The sequence below is a fragment of the Triticum urartu genome, chromosome 3A (assembly GCF_056163025.1).
Source record: "Triticum urartu cultivar PI428250 chromosome 3A, HENAU_Tu73, whole genome shotgun sequence".
NCBI lineage: Eukaryota > Viridiplantae > Streptophyta > Magnoliopsida > Poales > Poaceae > Triticum > Triticum urartu.
In genome coordinates, this window is record NC_141875.1 from 12,181,856 (window position 1) to 12,197,518 (window position 15,663).

The window sequence follows — 15,663 nt, forward strand, 5'->3', positions numbered from 1 at the left end:
ACACATTGTCAATTAGGTATTTGAAACAGTATAACATGGTTGTAATTAACAACATGTGTATTAGAAAAAAAGGGATTATATATCTGGGTGCTTCACTTGATGATACTAAGGAGTATATAATTTTTAACCTGTATATAATATTCCAAATATTGAGAAGGTCATATTAACATAGCTGTTTGTGATAGTAATGATTAGTGATAAAATGAGCATATTTCTGTGTGTGCCTTGTTTTCACGTGGATTTTGAACAGCAGCATACTGAGAACATGTTGAAAGAAGGAAGACTTGAGGATGTATAAACCGTGAAGTTAAGTAGAAGCTGCTTAGACTAGTCACAATGGGGAGTAACTTAGAGTAGTAACATGCATATGTTACTACCTCCACAGTGGGTAGTAACATATGTGTTGTGTCATGCATCACTTCATTTATTAGGTTATAGACTCATCTTCTCTTGATATGTGTGATGTTATATTAACTAGCTATGTTACCCCATGCCTCTCTTTCTTCATTAATTACATACCACGTCATCTATTTTGGCTAGATAAGTGTGATGTTACCACCTATGTTACTCCCATTGTGGGTAGTCTTAGGGTAGACAACTTTTTTGCCATAGCTCAAACTTTTATGGCGAATTGGCTAATGGCTTTCAAATTGAACTGGTAGGTGTGTACTATTTATATTAGTTGACGACATATATATACAAGGCCATACCCGAGAAAATGGAGGCCTGGTGCGGAATAAAAATTTAGGTCCTTCATATAACAATTATCAATTTCAAAAATAAAATGCTACGGAGTAGAAGATATATATCATGTGAGCACTTTTACAGTACCCTGAAGTAAATATGATCCGTCCATTTGTTCTAATCCGATGGCTCAGCGTAATGGGTACTCCAGCGGAAGTGGCAGGGAGTACCATCGTCAAAAGGCAGAGAGTACCTCGAGTTCAAGGGTAATGTTGTAATCTATAGGATAATTAACGGTTTGGGCGCATGGGCTCTGTTGTAACCCTCACTTGAAAACCCTAATTTCGTGAGCTAGTTCGGCCGGCCATGGGGACGGACGGGGCCTCGCCGACAAGCACGACACAGGTGGTGTCCAATTAAACAAGATCACTCGATCTCGTGGTCGCCCGCAGAAGTCATGGCGTTGGAGATGCTGGAGGAGACCACGTGATGGAGATGGTGTCGCCAAGGACCAGCGCCTGCGATGCATCCTCCGCCGCAACCTGCAAGTGCATGATCTGCTGCCAACAGCTCCATCCATCGTGGCCGGTGTGACGCGCAAAGACGAGGAAGCTGGATGTGCGATGGGCAGTCGACGTTGGCACCATGTGCCCTCGATTGGGGATGGCGGCGGCAAGCACTGTGCACTCGATCAATATTAGCAAGAGAAAATGACTGTGAAGATAAACGTCGATGGGGCCTTTACCCTGGGCAACCACCAAGCTGGCTGGGGTTGCGTTTCCCATGATCACACGGGCGAAGTACTGTTTGCTGCGGCAGGAGCACTAGGACATGTCACGGAAGCACTACATGCGGAAGCACTTGCATTATTGCATGCAATAGCACTGGCTGAAGCTCATGGCATGGGGCGAGTCGTCTTTGAAACGGACTACTTGGGCCTGTCCAGCGCCATCACCACCGATGCTTTCGACCGTTCAAGCCTGGGCGCCATTTTCAGGGAGGCGAGATTTCTTCTTCAGTTCGACTTTATCCAGTGGAGCATAGCACACTGCCCACGCTCTTGTAATGTCCCAGCACACGAGCTGGCCTCGATGGGTAGGCAAGGCATGTATGGGAGCCAATATGTCTGGCTCTTGAACCTCCCCCCAATGTAACCGATGCAGTGACCGCCGACTTGGTCGGTCCGTCGTAATTCATGGAATGCAAGGTGTTCCAATTCAAAAAAGAGAAAAGGACGAAATTACCCCTTTGAACCAACGGTTAGATCTGACTGGTACTCCATCTACGGGAAAGGAGTACCCGGGTACTGTAAAAAACCTCTATCATGTTGGTAGTGAAATTGTTTGAAGAACTAGATTTATCAGAAAGAGTTATCAAAACATGTCATCCTTCTAGCATTCTTTGATACATAATCTTTCATTAGTTTTCATCTAGTTTGGGTTGTTTACCACGCTTGCGACATGGTGGTCTTTCATTATTTATTCATAAGCAATCTTCTACAAAATATTATTTGATTGTTTCACTAAAAACATATCAACAACACCTTGTTGAGATCAAGTGGTTCATTCGCTAGAAACTTACCATGCATTGCAAACAAATTATTAGGGAACAGGAGACAATGGGGTGACCGGTGATAAGGTGTGTCTCTCTGGTAGTCTGGTTTACGGTCTGTTCCGCTTGCTCCTGTTGATGAATCGGTGGCCAAGCTCTTGGGTCTGGCCTCCAACTCCAGTGGATGCATCGAAGTAGCATAGGCAGCAAGAAGCAATGGAATTTGAAAAATCATAGGAGAGATGATGGATCGAGAAGAAAACACCAAATAAATTGATGGTGGATTGAGGATGGAGTACCTACTCATTGCAATAACAGATTTAATTTGGAGAAACCGTGGAAGAAATAATCCACAGGAACTGCCATGGTGCAATTGTAATATTGGAAGAGGAAGAGATTTGGCCGTCTGCGCTTGTGCTGGTCGCTGGAAGATAAGAGAAAAAGAAAGAGAATAGGAGGCGTGCGTGAGATTTATGTTGAGTTAATAAAGATACAATTTCCAACGAGTACTGCATATTGGTCAATGCCTTAGTTAGTCATAGAAGTAGTCATTAGTACTCCCTCTGTCTAGGTGTGTAATTCACCTTACGAAAATCAGATTTTTTCAAAACCTTTAGGCGTCAAACATTAACTTTCTCTTCGATCCTCTCCCTGCCTCGTTAGCCAGTGTGCTTACCCTTCCGTTTTTCCTCTTCTCAAGTGTAAAATGATTCTGCATGCTGTCTTTGATGATGCGCATGCACGAGAACGACCACTGCATGCATCGCGGCAGGGCGTTGATTGGGCCTGCTTGAAGAGCTGAAAAGGCATCCTAATAACTACATATTAATTGCTGATTTTGCTTCCATTTATAACAAGCTGTGGTTGGAAGATTTGCTCGTCCTGGTGCTCCTTCTCATCCAATCTACAGTCACCTAGGTCACGCTGCTACTCCTAATATGACTTACTCACCTAGACAGAGGGAGTACTAGTATCACATAAAGAAAATTGAGGCCCCTGCTCATCCGGGGGCCCTGTGCAGTTGAACAGTCTGACATGTGTCCGGTACGGGCCTGTATATATGCATATACCACTCCAACTTCAGCAAAGTAGATATCACCTTACATGGTTTCACTTTGTTTTAACTTGTCGGGTAGTGCCTTCTCCAAACGTGTTGGGTAGCACCTAGCTTAGCATATCATGTAGCAGCAATCAAATAAACAAAGAGATATGATTTGCGAGGGGAGATTAGAAGAGTTGAAAAACACGTGGGAATAGGAGGCTTCAGGAACGTGTGTAGAGCAGTGTCTCTTCTTTATCCATGATGAAGTTAAGCTACAAGTTGGGGCTTCATCACATAGAGAAGCATATGCTGAAATTACTTTAGTTACAACAGGAATGACAGTAGACTCAGTATTGTTTATCATGTGGATTCCGGAAGTTGAGACAGAAAGCTGGAAACCTAAAATTCCTTGACTCGTTGATGCTGTGTATCTGAAGTTTTTTTTTTGTTTGCACATGTATCTGAAATCCCCAATACCGAGAAGATCTTAAATGACATAGTTGTTTGTGATATCACTGATTAGAGTGACAAGCATATATGACCGTGTCTTGTTTTCTTAAATGACATAGTTGTTTGTGACATCACTGATTAGAGTGACAAGCATATATGATCGTGTCTTGTTTTCCACGTGGATTCTGAAAGGACACAAACTGAAATCATGTTGAATGAGCCAATACTTGAGGAGGCAGAGCAGCGGAAATAGAAATGCAGATATTTTCAGTCTTGTAAGTCGGTTGGTAACTCGCGTCTGTTTAAACAATGGAGTGTAGCCAACTTTTTCTTCATGTCCACAATAGTCTGTTTAAATATCGTCGTGATATGATATTGCTGATACGGCTGACAGCTTTGATGTGTACAAAAGCGAGATTGGTTAATCCCTAGCTACTATGACAGTGCCAAAACAATGTATAAAAATGGTTAATCTCTTGGCTCGCAGAGCAAAGCCAGAGGAGGTGTGACAAAAAAGAAATGTCAGAAGTGGGGTTTGAACCCACGCCCTCGTAAGAGGACCAGAACTTGAGTCTGGCGCCTTAGACCACTCGGCCATCCTGACTTAATTGATTATTTGGAAGTATTAGCAGTATTTAATATTTAGTGACATCGGTTTTTCGTTTGGAAGTTTTCGGGCTGTCTCTAGGGAGAGCAAGTTCTATCACTACCATAGGCCCGTGGCCATCATCCATCACTTGAAAATTATGTTATTATTTTTTCTCTTGTGAACAGGTAAGAAGATATTTGTTGAAATCCTTGAGCGAGACCTTACATCATACAAGGGAGAATCGGTTTTTGCAGTACAATCTGTTGGAAGAGCATGCTGAACCTGCGACATGGAATGGTAGAAATCATATTTGTGCGTTATATACCAAAACATTATTCTGTTGTTTAAATTGATTGTTCTCACCAGGGTCCTTGCCGTGAATGAGCAGACGGATGGTGGATCACCTGCCGTTACCAGTGCCGAATCTCCTAGTAGCACCGTGGTCAACTGCGAGAATGAAGAAGGCTCCGGAGCTGCCTAATTTCTACGAGAGTGAGAGATGGTGGAGCTCCTCTGGTTTTCAACAGCCATTAACACGATTTTCTGTGCTATTGCTGTGTGCGGTTCACATAACCCACGCTTGTCATACGCTGGTTGTAATTAGCATCACGTTTATAGGAAAAGAAAAGGGATTGTGATTATGAGTTTTCTGTGCGCTTTTCGCTAGACAATACTCTGTATATGAAATTCCTTTTTTAACTTTGTACATGTATCTAAAATCCCTAATACCGAGAAGACCCGAATGACATGTTGAAAGAGTGAAGACTTGAGGAGGCACCACGACTGCTGAAATAGAAATGCAGACGACTACAATTTTATAAGTTGGCCAACCCTTTCGCTCAACATCGCGTTAGCTCTGTCTTTTAAGGCAAAATAGGTAGCTTTGAAGGTGAACTGGTTAGTGCGTAGCATTGGTAGGTGAACTGGTTGATGCGTAACACTGGTCACCTTCAAAGCTAAGTGGTTCGCCCTTATATATACTGCTCCAACTTCACTAGAGTAGATATCATCTTACATTTGTTTTAACTTGTATGGTGGGTAGCGCCTTCCCCTAAAACAAAAGCTTGTTGGGTAGCACCTTGCTTAGTATATCATTTTAAAGGGAGAGCAGGAGAGTTGAAAAAACATGTGGGGACAGGAGCCTTCAGGAACATGGGTAGAACCATTGATCTCCTTAAGGCTGAATGAAAGTTGTGGCATTATGTCAGATGGACGGGTCTAGAAGTGATCGATGGGTTAGTATTTCTACTGGAATGTCAGTAGACTACTTATTGTTTTCCATGTGGATTCTAGAGACTGAGGCCGGAAGCAGCGAATCTGAAATTCCTGGACTTGACGACACTATAAGAGAAAAAAAAAGATTAATTACTTGCAACATGCTTGGGAGTTGATTGCTACAGCAACATACTGGACAATTTGGCTCTCCCGCGACCAAAAGTATTTGGAAACATTACCGCCTTTAATATGACAGTGCCAAAGCAATATATAGAAATGGTTAATCTCTAGGATCTTGTTGCAAAAATGGATTGAGGACTGATCAGACTTTCTCCTCTGGAGAGCAAAAGGTGACTAAAGAATTGTCAGAAGTGGGGTTGAAACCCACACCATCGTAAGAGGACAAGAACTTTTTCCGAAACGGAGGCAAAGATTGCCTCATCTATTAATTAAGCAGAAGAGAATTGCCCAGTTAATCACGAAAAATCGGGCAAAAACCGGAACAAGGGCCAAGCCCACTCCCAGAGACAGACACACAGGGCAGAGCCCACCCTAATCGACAACATGTCGACCTGCACCCACACAACGCAACTCCGACTCAGACGGAGAACTCAGAAGAACAAAACCAGGCGACAACTGGTGCCACGGAAAATCACCGAACAGGCAACTTGTAGCCAGTCATTGTATACCACAGGGCCCCGCCGCCGCAGCTTCGACTCCACAACAACAAACAAACCGAGGCAAAACCGCAAACACGCCGGAGAAGAGCCGACTACCGCAATCATTGCTGCATCGCTGATATCACTCCCACCATCATCGTTGCCACATAAGTTTGGTCGCCACAGAGATCCTTTCGGGGCCTGATACGTCTCCAACGTATCTATAATTTTTGATTGCTCCATGCTATATTATCTACTGTTTTGGACATTAATGGGCTTTATTATCCACTTTTATATTATTTTTGGGACTAACCTATTGACCCAGAGCCCAGTGCCAGTTCCTGTTTTTCCCTTGTTTCAGTGTTTTGAAAAAAAAGAATATCAAACGGAGTCCAAATGGAATGAAACCTTCTGAAGAAGTTATTTTTGGAAGAAAAGCAACCCGGGAGACTTGGAGTCCACGTAAGGGAAGCAACGAGGAAGCCACGAGGTAGGGGGGCGCGCCCTCCACCCTCGTGCGCCCCTCGTGGCTCCCCTGACGTATTTCTTCCGCCTATATATATATATATCCATATACCCTAAAACGATCGGGAAACAGAATAGATCGGGAGTTCCGCCGCCAGAAGCCTCCGTAGCCACCGAAAGCCAATCTAGACCCGTTCCGGCACCCTGCCGGAGGGGGAATCCCTCTCCGGTGGCTATCTTCATCATCCCGGCGCTCTCCATGACGAAGAGGGAGTAGTTCACCCTCAGGGCTGAGGGTAGGTACCAGTAGCTATGTGTTTGATCTCTCTGTCTCTCGTGTTCTTGATTTGGCACGATCTTGATGTATCGCGAGCTTTGCTATTATAGTTGGATCTTATGATGTTTCTCCCCCTCTACTCTCTTGTAATGGATTGAGTTTCCCCTCTGAAGTTATCTTATCGGATTGAGTCTTTAAAGATTTGAGAACACTTGATGTATGTCTTGTCGTCCGTATCTGTGGTGACAATGGGATATCACGTGATTCACTTAATGTATGTTTTGGTGATCAACTTGCGGGTTCCGCCCATGAACCTATGCATAGGGGTTGGCACACGTTTTCGTCGTGATTCTCCGGTAGAAACTTTGGGGCACTCTTTGAGGTTCTATGTGTTGGTTGAATAGATGAATCTGAGATTGTGTGATGCATATCGTATAATCATACCCACGGATACTTGAGGTGACATTGGAGTATCTAGGTGAAATTAGGGTTTTGGTTGATTTGCGTCTTAAGGTGTTATTCTAGTACAAACTCTAGGGCTGTTTGTGACACTTATAGGAATAGCCCAACGGATTGATTGGAAAGAATAACTTTGAGGTGGTTTCGTACCCTACCATAATCTCTTCGTTCGTTCTCCGCTATTAGTGACTTTGGAGTGACTCTTTGTTGCATGTTGACGGATAGTTATATGATCCAATTATGTTATTATTATTGAGAGGACTTGCACTAGTGAAAGTATGAACCCCAGGCCTTGTTTCCTATCATTGCAATACCATTTATGCTCACTTTTACCATTAGTTACCTTGCTGTTTTTATATTTTCAGATTATAAAAACTATTATCTTCTATCCATATTGCACTTGTATCACCATCTCTTCGCCGAACTGGTGCACCTATACAATTTACCATTGTGTTGGGTGTGTTGGGGACACAAGAGACTCTTTGTTATTTGGTTGCAGGGTTGCTTGAGAGAGACCATCTTCATCCTACGCCTCCTAGGGATTGATAAACCTTAGGTCATCCACTTGAGGGAAATTTGCTACTGTCCTACAAACCTCTGCACTTGGAGGACCAACAACGTCTACAAGAAGAAGGTTGTGTAGTAGACATCAAGCTCTTTTCTGGCGCCGTTGCCAGGGAGGTGAGTGCTTGAAGGTATATCTTTAGATCTTGCAATCAAGTCTTTTAGTTTCTTGTTTTATCACTAGTTTAGTTTATAAAATAAAATTACAAAAAATGGAATTAAGTTTGCCTCATACGCTTCATCTTTTTAATATCTTTCGTGAGTATGATGGAAAGGAAAATTGTGCTCAAGTGCTAGAAGAAGAATGCATTAGAATGTTTGGCACTAAATATTTGAATGAGGAGCATGATTGCAATGTTGTTAGTATGAATTCTTTGAATATCCATGATGCTAATGATATTCAAAGCCACAAGCTTGGGGATGCTACGTTTGATGAAGATGATATTTTTAATCCCCCAAGTTTTGATGTGCAAATTTATTATGATGAGAGCATGCCCGCTATCTATGATGATTATTGTGATGACTTGTATGCTATAAAGAATAATGATATCCATGAAACTTGTCATCATGATTTTAACTTTCAATTGGATTATGCCTCACATGATAGTTATTTTGTTGAGTTTGCTCCCACTACTATTCATGAGAAGAAATTTGCTTATGTGGAGAGTAATAAAAATTCTATGCTTGTAGATCATGAAAAGAATGCTTTAGGTTCTGGTTATATTGTTGAATTCATTCATGATGCTACTGAAAATTATTATGAGGGAGGAACATATGCTTGTAGGAATTGCAATAATATCAAGTTTCCTCTCTATGTGCTTAAAATCTTGAAGTTATGCTTGTTTTGCCCTCCTATGCTAGTTGATTATTGTTCCCATAAGTTATTTGCTCACAAAATACTTATGCATAGGAAGTGGGTTAGAGTTAAATGTGCTAGTCATATTCTTCATGATGCTCTCTTTATGTTTCAATTCTTATCTTTTATGTGAGCATCATTGAAATCATCATGCCTAGCTAGGGGCGTTAAACGATAGCGCTTGTTGGGAGGCAACCCAATTTTATTTTTGTTCCTTGCTTTTTGCTCCTGTTTAGTAATAAATAATTCATCTAGACTCTGTTTAAATGTGGTTTTATGTTTTAATTAGAGTTTGTGCCAAGTAGAACCTTTGGGAAGACTTGGGGAAAGTCTTGTTGATCATGCTGTAAAAAACAGAAACTTTAGTGCTCACGAGAATTGCTGCCATTTTTATTTGGAGAGTTCTATTTAGTTAATTCTTTTTGCAGATGATTAATAGATAAATTCCTCACGTCCAGAAATTTATTTGAGAATTTTATGAGTTCCATAAGTTTGCATTAGTTACAGATTACTACAGACTGTTCTGTTTTTGACAGATTCTGTTTTTCATGTGTTGTTTACTTATTTTGATGAACCTATGGCTAGTAAAAGAGTTTATAAACCATAGAGAAGTTGGAATACAGTAGGTTTAACACCAACATAAATCAAGAATGAGTTCATTACAGTACCTTGAAGTGGTGTTTTGTTTTCTTTCGCTAACGGAGCTCATGAGTTTTCTGTTTAGTTTTATGTTGTGAAGTTTTCAAGTTTTGGGTAAAGATTCGATGGGCTATGGAATAAGGAGTGGCAAGAGCCTAATCTTGGGGATGCCCAAGACACCCCAAGGTAATATTCAAGGATAACCAAGCGTCTAATCTTGGGGATGCCCCGGATGGCATCCCCTCTTTCGTCTTCGTTCATCGGTAACTTTACTTGGAGCTATATTTTTATTCGCCACATGATATGTGTTTTGCTTGGAGCGTCATTTTATTTTATTTTGCTTTGCTTGCTGTTTGAATAAAATACCTAGATCTGAAATTCTTAAATATTAGAGAGTCTTCACATAGTTGCATAATTATTCAACTACTCATTGATCTTCACTTATATCTTTCGGAGTAGTGTGTTATTGCTCTAGTGCTTCACTTATATCTTTTAGAGCACGGTGGTGGTTTTGTTTTATAGAAACTATTATTCTCTCATGCTTCACTTAGATTATTTTGAGAGTCTTAAACAGCATGGTAATGTGCTTAATCCTAATATGCTAGGTATTCAAGACTAGTAAAAACTTTCTTATGAGTGTGTTGAATACTAAGAATAGTTTGATGCTTGATGATTGTTTTGAGATATGGAGGTAATAATATCAAAGTCATGCTAGTTGAGTAGTTGTGAAATTGAGAAATGCTTGTGTTGAAGTTTGGAAGTCCCGTAGAATGCACGTATGGTAAACGTTATGTAACAAATTTGAAACATGAGGTGTTATTTGATTGTCCTCCTTATGAGTGGCGGTCGGGGACGAGCGATGGTCTTTTCCTACCAATCTATCCCCCTAGGAGCATGCGCGTAGTGCTGAGGTTTTTGATGACCTGTAGATTTTTGCAATAAGTATGTGAGTTCTTTATGACTAATGTTGAGTCCATGGATTATATGCACTCTTACCCTTCCATCTTTGCTAGCCTCTTCGGTACTGTGCATTGCCCTTTCTCACAATTAGAGTTGGCGCAAACTTCGCCGGTGCATCCAAACCCCGTTATATGATACGCTCTTTCACACGTAAACCTCCTTATATCTTCCTCAAAACAGTCACCATACCTACCTATTATGGCATTTCCATAGCCATTCCGAGATATATTGCCATGCAACTTTCCACCATTCCGTTTATCATGACACGTTCATGATTGTCATATTGCTTAGCATGATCATGTAGTTGACATAGTATTTGTGGCAAAGCCACCGTTCATAATTATTTCATACATGTAACTCTTGGTTCATTGCATATCCCGGTACACCGCCGTAGGCATTCATATAGAGTCATACTTTGTTCTAGTATCGAGTTGTAATCCTTGAGTTGTAAGTAAATAAATGTGTGATGATCATCATTATTAGAGCATTGTCCCATGTGAGGAAAGGATGATGGAGACTATGATTCCCCCACAAGTCGGGATGAGACTCCGGACGAAAATAAATAAATAAATAAAAAGGCCATAAAAAAAGAGAAGGCCCCAAAAAAAAGAAAAAAAAGAAAAAAAGAAAAAAGGCCATAAAAAGAGAAGGCCCAAAAAATAAAAAAAAATGAGAGAAAAAGAGAGAAGGGATAATGCTACTATCCTTTGCCACACCTGTGCTTCAAAGTAGCACCATAATCTTCATGATAAAGAGTCTCTTGTTTTGTCACTTTCATATACTAGTGGGAATTTTCATTATAGAACTTGGCTTGTATATTCCAACAATGGGCCTCCTCAAGTGCCCTAGGTCTTCGTGAGCAAGCAAGTTGGATGCACACCCACTTAGTTTCTTTTGTTGAGCTTTCATACATTTATAGATCTAGTGCATCCGTTGCATGGCAATCCCTATTCCTTGCATTAACATCAATCGATGGGCATCTCCATAGCCCATTGATTAGCCTCGTTGATGTGAGACTTTCTCCTTTTTTGTCTTCTCCACATAACCCCCATCATCATATTCTATTCCACCCATAGTGCTATGTCCATGGCTCGCGCTCATATATTGCGTGAAAGTTTATAGGTTTGAGATTACTAAAGTATGAAACAATTGCTTGGCTTGTCATCGGGGTTGTGCATGATGAGAGCATTCTTGTGTGACAAAAAAGGAGCATGACTAAACTATATGATTTTGTAGGGATGAACTTTCTTTGGCCATGTTATTTTGAGAGGACATAATTGCTTTGTTAGTATGCTTGAGGTATTATTATTTTTATGTCAATATGAACTTTTATCTTGAATCTTTCGGATCTGAATATTCATACCACAATTAAGAAGAATTACATTGAAATTATGCCAAGTAGCACTCCGCATCAAAAATTCTATTTTTATCATTTACCTACTCGAGGACGAGCGGGAATTAAGCTTGGGGATGCTGATACGTCTCCAATGTATCTATAATTTTTGATTGCTCCATGCTATATTATCTACTGTTTTGGACATTAATGGGCTTTATTATCCACTTTTATATTATTTTTGGGACTAACCTATTGACCCAGAGCCCAGTGACAGTTCCTGTTTTTTCCCCTTGTTTTAGTGTTTCGAAGAAAAGGAATATCAAACGGAGTCGAAACGGAATGAAACCTTCTGGAGAAGTTATTTTCAGAACAAAAGCAACCCGGGAGACTTGGAGTCCACGTAAGGGAAGCAACGAGGAAGCCACGAGGTAGGGGGGCGCGCCCACCCTCCTAGGGCGCGCCCTCCACCCTCGTGGGCCCCTCGTGGCTCCCCTGACGTATTTCTTCCGCCTATATATATCCATATACCCTAAAACGATCAGGGAACAGAATATATTGGGAGTTCCGCCGCCAGAAGCCTCCGTAGCCACCGAAAGCCAATCTAGACCCGTTCTGGCACCCTGCCGGAGGGGGAATCCCTCTCCGGTGGCTATCTTCATCATCCCGGCGCTCTCCATGACGAGGAGGGAGTAGTTCACCCTCGGGGCTGAGGGTAGGTACCAGTAGCTATGTGTTTGATCTCTCTCTCTCTCTCATGTTCTTGATTTGGCACGATCTTGATGTATCGCGAGCTTTGCTATTATAGTTGGACCTTATTATGTTTCTCCCCCTCTACTCTCTTGTAATGGATTGAGTTTCCCCTTTGAAGTTATCTTATCGGATTGAGTCTTTAAAGATTTGAGAACACTTGATGTATGTCTTGCCGTGCGTATCTGTGGTGACAATGGGATATCACGTGATTCACTTGATGTATGTTTTGGTGATCAACTTGCGGGTTCCGCCCATGAACCTATGCGTAGGGGTTGGCACACGTTTTCGTCGTGATTCTCCGGTAGAAACTTTGGGGCACTCTTTGAGGTTCTATGTGTTGGTTGAATAGATGAATCTGAGATTGTGTGATGCATATAGTATAATCATACCCACGGATACTTGAGGTGACATTGGAGTATCTAGGTGACATTAGGGTTTTGGTTGATTTGCGTCTTAAGGTGATATTCTAGCACGAACTCTAGGGCTGTTTGCGACACTTATAGGAATAGCCCAACGGATTGATTGGAAAGAATAACTTTGAGGTGGTTTCGTACCCTACCATAATCTCTTCGTTCGTTCTCTGCTATTAGTGACTTTGGAGTGACTCTTTGTTGCATGTTGAGGGATAGTTATATGATCCAATTATGTTATTATTGTTGAGAGGACTTTCACTAGTGAAAGTATGAACCCTAGGCCTTGTTTCGTATCATTGCAATACCGTTTATGCTCACGTTTACCATTAGTTACCTTGTTGTTTTTATATTTTCAGATTACAAAAACTATTATCTTCTATCCATATTGCACTTGTATCACCATCTCTTCGCCGAACTAGTGCACCTATACAATTTACCATTGTATTGGGTGTGTTGGGGACACAAAAGACTCTTTGTTATTTGGTTGCAGGGTTGCTTGAGAGAGACCATCTTCATCCTACGCCTCCTACAGATTGATAAACCTTAGGTCATCCACTTGAGGAAAATTTGCTACTGTCCTACAAACCTCTGCACTTGGAGGCCCAACAACGTCTACAAGAAGAAGGTTGTGTAGTAGACATCAGGGCCGCCGCCCCGACATCCACCGCTCCGTCGCGCCCAGCGCACTCCACCAGCACCGCCTTCGGGGCCGCCACCCCAACATACCACGGCTTTCCTCAAGCAGCAACGCCGCACAGCCCAGCTGCCCCGTAGCCCACGCTGCTCAGGGCAACCGCTCGCAGACCACGAACGTCGCACCACATCCGGGGCCGCCGCCCCGACATAAAGTCAGACCGTCCCCTCTGGGCGCATCGACCGAGCCGACACCCCCATCGCCCAAAGCGGGACAAGGATGCCACGCAACCAATGTCGAGATCGAGCCCCACCTCATAGAGCTGCCACTTGCATTGTTCTCGAGATCGCCATCTCGGTGCACAAACAAAAACCACTCGGAGCCGCCGCCCCGACGTCCACTGTCCCCGCCGATGAAGAGATCCGTGCAAAGCGCAATATGCTGACTCTCCAAAGCGATGCCTCAAAGAAGGAAACGACATAGCCGCCGTCATCGCCCGCTTCGACCATCCGAAGCTAGAGATTTCTCGCGGAGAGTCGTGTAATGGAGCTCCACGGCAACACCTTTAAGAAGGGGAACGACACCATGGCCATGGCGCCGCTGTTGCCGGCACCGACCCAAAGTCAGTGCTGGACTTTCGCCCGGAGCTCCTTCACACCTCCAAATCTGAGTAGATCCGAAGCACTGCACAACACACAATCCCCGGTCTACGTCCACCGGATCCTCACCGCGCCAGCCTGCCGCACTACTTCGGCCTGTCGCACCACCCGAACAGCAGCCAACCCCTTCCATTGCACCTGCCGGAGCGCCAGATCCACGCCCGACCCCTTAGCGCGCTCGCCCGGGTGCCCATGACCACCTCCAGCCATCCGCAGCATCTCCCGCACAGGCCTCTATGAGCCCGCCCCTCACGCGTAGCACTGGGGGCATCCTCCCGCGCGGTCACCGCGCCCGCTTTGCGCCGAACGTGCGCCAGATCCACCGCCCAAGCCACCCGCCTGCCACTCACGCCTCCACCGCAACGCCGAATCCGCTTAGAGCCACCGCGCCCCCTGATACGTCTCCGTCGTATCTACTTTTCCAAACACTTTTGCCCTTGTTTTGGACTCTAACTTGTATGATTTGAATGGAACTAACCCGGACTGATGCTGTTTTCAGCAGAATTGCCATGATATTGTTTTATGTGCAGAAAACAAATATTCTCGGAATGACCTGAAACTCCACGGAACATCTTAGAAAAAATAATAAAAAAATCCTCGCCAAAGATGAAGACCAGGGGGCCCACACCCTGTCCACGAGGGTGGGGGCGCGCCCCCTACCTCGTGGGCCCCATGGATGCCCTCCAACGCCAACTCCAACTCTATATATTTGCTTTCGGAGAGAAAAAAAATCAGAGAGAAGAAATCATCGCGTTTTACGATACGGAGCCGCCGCCAAGCCCTAAAACTTCTCGGGAGGGCTGATCTGGAGTCCGTTCGGGGCTCTGGAGAGGGGGATTCGTCGCCGTCGTCATCATCAACCATCCTCCATCACCAATTTCATGATGCTCACCGCCGTGCGTGAGTAATTCCATCGTAGGCTTGCTGGACGGTGATGGGTTGGATGAGATTTATCATGTAATCGAGTTAGTTTTGTTAGGGTTTGATCCCTAGTATCCACTATGTTCTGAGATTGATGTTGCTATGACTTTGCTATGCTTAATGCTTGTCACTAGGGCCCGAGTGCCATGATTTCAGATCTGAACCTATTATGTTTTCATGAATATATGTGAGTTCTTGATCCTATCTTGCAAGTCTATAGTCACCTACTATGTGTTATGATCCGGCAACCCCGAAGTGACAATAATCGGGACCACTCCCGGTGATGACCATAGTTTGAGGAGTTCATGTATTCACTATGTGCTAATGCTTTGTTCCGGTTCTCTATTAAAAGGAGGCCTTAATATCCGTTAGTTTTTGATAGGACCCCGCTGCCACAGGAGGGTAGGACAAAAGATGTCATGCAAGTTCTTTTCCATAAGCACGTATGACTATATACGGAATACATGCCTACATTACATTGATGAATTGGAGCTAGTTCTGTGTCACCCTATGTTATGACTGTTACATGATGAACCGCAT

General features: G+C 43.2%; 1 non-coding gene across 1 annotated transcript; it reads right to left on the reverse strand.

The window, feature by feature from the left end:
- Positions 1-4,247: 4,247 nt before the first annotated feature.
- On the reverse strand, positions 4,248-4,331 carry TRNAL-CAA (transfer RNA leucine (anticodon CAA)). The gene has a single exon. It is a non-coding gene; the product is annotated as a tRNA-Leu (tRNA).
- Between the last annotated feature and the right edge of the window lie 11,332 nt (positions 4,332-15,663).